The 5,478-nt window shown below is 47.0% G+C and overlaps 1 non-coding gene across 1 annotated transcript; it reads right to left on the reverse strand.

Moving 5' to 3' along the window:
• Positions 1-1,764: 1,764 nt before the first annotated feature.
• Positions 1,765-1,837, reverse strand: Trnat-ugu (transfer RNA threonine (anticodon UGU)). Its single transcript has one exon. It is a non-coding gene; the product is annotated as a tRNA-Thr (tRNA).
• Between the last annotated feature and the right edge of the window lie 3,641 nt (positions 1,838-5,478).

Genomic DNA, 5,478 nt, shown 5'->3' on the forward strand with positions numbered 1-5,478 from the left:
TCACTTCCCACCGCTGTCAAAGCAAAAGCGTGTTTCCAGTAGAAGCATTCAGCCTGAATCATGCACTACATTGAGATGTAGCACGTACATTTTGTCAATACGTAGCTATACGCGAGTCGCAAGATTCAAGTGCGAAAGTCTTCGCGGACACAATGCATTTAATGTTGGTGCTAAAAATGCTGCGGCGCGGCTTCTTTTCAAAGGCAAATCATTATGCACGATCAAGGAACTATGCCTCATCACACGGAAGTGCATGCGTTCTAGCCTGGGAAACTATTCCTCCCGGGATTCCCCGTGAAAACCGATAGCAAACCGAGCGGCCATGGTGGAACGCTCGCCGTGATGGACAAATAGCCGCTACTCTTCTCGCTAGGAAAAAGAAAAAGAGAATTCGAGGTCGTGGGTCGCGACCTTCGTTTCCTCGGAAGGCGGATATGGGCGCCGAGCCACCTAGCGGCGCTTTAACTTTTTTTCTCCCAGTCATGATACGCCGCTCGTGTCAGCCTATTTAATTTAATTAGGGAAAAGCGTAGCGGCGCGGCCATCGTGATGGTGGAGCTGCCGTATGTTCCCCTATGTAAGGCGCCTCCACGATTTCTTGACGCCGTGTTCAAGACCAGTAAAAGAAGCACCATGTACGAAACTTTGTTTCAACGCGATAGCGTTAGACAGCTCGTTTCGCTGAAATGCCGCCGTCGGTGTCGGCGTCGCTACGTTGCTTGTGAGCGAAAAATCGTCCGTGACCGAAAAATTGAGAAAGATGAAAATTAAATAAACGATACAAATCTTCGGTCCCATTGAGAATCGAACCCGGGCCGTTTGCGCGGCAAGCAGGTGTCCTACCACAAGGCCACAATGTTACTTTTTTTTTTTACTTGAAACTGCTTCGGGCAAAAAACAGTACATAAATGCCATGTAGTGGAAGGAGTCTCCTTAACGCATTTTGTTCGGCAGGTTTCACGAGAAATATGAGCCCGTTCGGCGATTTGCAGGCGCACTGGCGAGGCCATCAAACTACGTTTTTTTTGCGCGACGCCATGCTTCGAAAAAGCCGGGATAGTGCAGCCATAGCCGCTAAAAATACACACGAACTTTCAAAGAGCTCCAAAAATGGACAACTATGTCCATCTAGCAGAAAACATATCAAGCCAACGTCTCCTTTTAAGGCCTCCGAGATGGCGGGCGCGCGGCATCCCCGCCATTTCGGAGGCCATGCTCCTTTCTAGAGGAGGCGTTGATCAAACAAACAGCAAACATTAGATAATGTGCTGCCATCTGTGAGGCCATTGTGAGAAATATGTCTCGACTCTCGCACAGGGAAGTGCTTTAAATCGGAAACCTGTGCCATTACTATAGATACATAGCGCACGCGCACGTGTGTGTCTCTGTTCGTGTGCGTGTAACAACACACATTAATAAGTATGCACTTAGTGGTTGAAGTGCGCACTGGGGGCCGGATTTCGCTATTGCGTTACACTCTTAAAGGCGAAGCTTAAGGGTCCCCCAATTTTTTGCGTACTCTCAGTTTGCATTGCGTTAAACATGTGGTGTCATATGAGCGCTATATTTTGTGATATTTAATTTTTTTGCAGTGCTGTCTTTCTTCTGAAGGAAAGAAGTGGAAATTTAAGGGCTCGTTTTTCTTCGTTATACACAATATTAATGTGTACTAACAGACACTAATGCCAAGGAAAGTATAGGGGTCGTTATTAGTAGTAAATGTAATGTAAATGTGAAGAACGAAAACTGGACGAAAAGATAGCTTGCCGCGGGCAGGGACCGAACCTGCGACCTTCGAATAACACGTCCGATGCTCTACCAACTGAGCTACCGCGGCGGCCATCCCGCCGTCCACTTTATGGGGTATATATGTGTATTTAAACGTGGGAGCGTCGGTCAGCGCCGCCAGCAGCCATGACGGCGAGTGTGGAACACTCTTTTTCTGCCTGTTGGCGTCACGTCGCACGCGAACTTATTACGAGCTGGCAGCTGACCAATAATCCCTCGCATACTACCTGGAAGCATCAAGTCTGCCAGAACGAGACCATCGCTATGAATGAAGGAAAGAAGTGAAAATTTTAAGGGCTCGTTTTTCTTTGTTATACACAATATTAATGAGAACTAACAGACAATAATGAAAGGAAAGTATAGGGGACCTTATTAGTATTAAATGTAATGTAAATGTGAGGAAAGAAAAGTGGACGAAAAGATAGCTTGCCGCGGGCAGGGACCGAATCTGCGACCTTCGAATAACGCGTCCGATGCTCTACAAACTGAGCTACCACGGCGGCCATCCCCCCGTCCACTTTACGGGGTATATATGTGTATTCAAACGTGCGAGCGTCGGTCAGCGCCGCCAGTAGCCATGACGGCCAGTGACGGCGAGTGCACCTTTCTTCTGCTATGTTACAAGGAGTAGCCAGAGTCGCCCCAAAGGCGTGAACCTCTCCTGATTATTATTGCAATAAAAATGCGGAGCATTATTATTGCAATAATAATATCATAAAGAAGAGGAAAAGAATATGTGAGATGCCGTAAACGACGCCGAACCAAAATATTGGCCGCCATCCAGCCCAGCGAAACTGTATCAAACAGCACACATGCTGATGACGGGGCATGTTTTATTATTACATTAGAGTAAGTTAGTGATAATCGCCTTGTGGTCGCTGTGGTAGACCGTGATTGGCTCCGCGACTATATTAAGCAAGACGAATTGTTTCCATTAGTCGAGCATTGTATTCACGCGGTTCTTCTGGTGCCTTTAATTTCCGTGGTCTACCCATGGCAGTCTTAGACTCAACTGAATGAGTTGATAGACGGGTATTCCTTTTATATATGAAAGCGGGAAACACACGCGGGGAGAAGGAAGGGCCGTTTGATGTCATTCGAAGCCCTCGTGTGAAGTGCAAAGCAGCTGCAATCTAATCTTTAATGGGAACGCGTTAGAGAGTGTTCCCATTCTTCACAGGCGCCTTATCATCCATCATGCGGTTTCGATGCTTGTTTTGTGGTTTTCTTTATTGAAACGAATTCTGAGATCTATGCTGTATGCCTGATTGCAAAGAAGGATATGCCGTTTGCCTTCAATTGTTACAGGGCCCCTAACCCAACCAGATGTTGAAATTTAATTGTGGCGTTGCAATTGTACACGAGTCTACAGCGGACGCGTTTGTCGGCTCGTCTGCCCACCTCTCCGAATGCCCTTGTTCAGCGTCCGAGGAGAAAACGCAAAAAGCACGCGCATCTACTAGCAGAGGAACCAAAGAACGGATGTGCTGTGCTGAGCAGCATAGCACTGAACGAGCGTGATTATCTTGAATGTAGGTTTGGTGCTGTGTTTAACGGTGTGTTTCGCTGCGGGATATGCCCAGATAATGTGGTCCAGGTTGGCGCGAGCCGCACCGCAAGCTTTGCATTGTGGTGTATAAACGTCTGGGTAGATTCCTCAACACAGTGAGTTGAATGAACTTGATCAGTGGACTGGGTGTCTTTTTAAAACAGTTCAAGGAAGTTTTTCGCTGTGTGGCGCTGGCATAGCTGATGCAGAGCACCTCGGCTACGCCAGCAATTGTTTGATGATTCTGTGCAGTGTTACAGTGAGCTCGCGGCCTGTGCTTTACTATAAGATCTGGAATTTGTTTCAGTGTTCGTCCTGAATAAGAAGAGCGTGGCCAGGAAGATGCAGTGGCAGAGGAAAATTGAAATCCGGTAACTCTAGCAGTATAGATGCAAGTAAGGCTGCTATGGGGGCTAGTTCGTGTGAACGCGCTCCACCTTGTGTGTGTCATTTTCCGTGTCATGTAGTCCAGTTCCTGGCAGCGCGAACAAGCCATGTCCTATAGATGCGTTATGATGTCTGGAGGCTCTTTAGACTTTGCGCAAAGACACAGACTACCCGGAAAGCTCTGTTGCCTTTTGCGCATTAAGAGCATCCGTGCTAATTAAAATTACCAATTTTTTTGAAGAATTTGTTTTCAACGTAACTATTTCGAACATTCGGATATAGTATATTGATGCACGTAAATCCATAAATTGCATTTTACACCTTTGACTGAATGTCTGCTGCGCCATATGCCGTTTCATATAAGTGAATATAATATTCAGCTTAGTGAACTTTCCTTTAAGTGAACAATTTCCTGGGGTCCCTCGAAGCTCACTCAAGTGACAGTACAACATATGCATACGCCTAAAGCGCCCGAAAACATCAGGAGGAAAGCGCAGCTCGAGCTTTCCTCCTGCAGTCGATTAGGACCAGGAGTGTGGGAGCAGTTCACTTTGAGGCTGCTTCACGTATTATGCTCGCATGAAAGTGGACAATTTCGACAGCTTGTTAGGTGCGGTAAAGAACAAGTCGTTAACGTAGCGATTTCTCACATTTTTTAAGCCATGCGAGATGTTGTGGACATAAGGGAGAACAGCTCGCTATATTTCCTTATGCCCACAACATTTCGCATGGCTTATGTGAAAATATAAGCCATGCGATATGGCTGCGATAGCCATGTGATAGCCATGCGATTGAGAGCCGACATGAAAAAAAGAAAATAAAACCTCGCGAACGGACAGCTTCGTCAGTTCGACCCACCAAACCTGTACGAATTAGAGTAGTACATACCATGCGTTGACCCATTCCGTGAACGAAAGTGACCGTATGCTTCATTTGATCTGACTTTATCAACCTCTCCCTTATGCCTTCTTGTCTGTTTAGCTTTTTTTCGCTCTAGTGTTGGCAATTGCAAGCAAGCAAACGAAATATTTGTTTCGGTCGCCCCTGCCCTCCCAGTCTTTCCTTTCTTTAAGAACTGTCTTTTCTCCTGAAAAAAAAAAAGAAATAAAGGGTGGTGCTTTTGGGTGTTGCCCCTACTCCCTTGCTATGTTGCCCCTACTCCCTTGCTTGTAATGGTAACAGCAGAAACCACGATTACGAAAAAAAAAGAAATTGCGGAGACATAACAAATAGGCTGAGGACAGTGTAAATCGCTTAAAAGTCTATTTTGCATAATGCATTCTGCTGTAGAGGCTCCCAGTTTACGAGGAATCAAAAGCGCTTTTTTATTTGCCCGTTAAAACAGCCAGGTCATTTCTGACGTGGCCTAATGGCAATGAAATACGGGATACCCGCTGATATTCGCTACTGCCGGAGCTGTATACCACGGGGTGAACGTCCACGCGTCGTGTGAAAGTCCTGAGAAAAAAGGACCACAATAAGAAATCAAAGCACGATACCCAATAACGGGAGGAGGGAGGGAACGTCGTATCGTGTGCGCACGAGCACTATGCGACCGGCGGCTCCTTTCATCTCTCACGCCGAAACAAAGGTAGGCCGCCAGCTCCTCTCGAAGGGCCCTCCACTCATCCCGATCAGTGCGACCCCAGAAATCACGACAGCAATGTTCGCGCGATGCGAAGAGGCGCTTCGTGAAGCCGCTAATTCGGCGAGCAAGCGTCAGGGCGGAGCCGCGTGAACGCCGTGGTGGCTCC

The sequence above is a fragment of the Rhipicephalus sanguineus genome, chromosome 8 (genome assembly GCF_013339695.2).
Source record: "Rhipicephalus sanguineus isolate Rsan-2018 chromosome 8, BIME_Rsan_1.4, whole genome shotgun sequence".
NCBI classification, from domain to species: domain Eukaryota; kingdom Metazoa; phylum Arthropoda; class Arachnida; order Ixodida; family Ixodidae; genus Rhipicephalus; species Rhipicephalus sanguineus.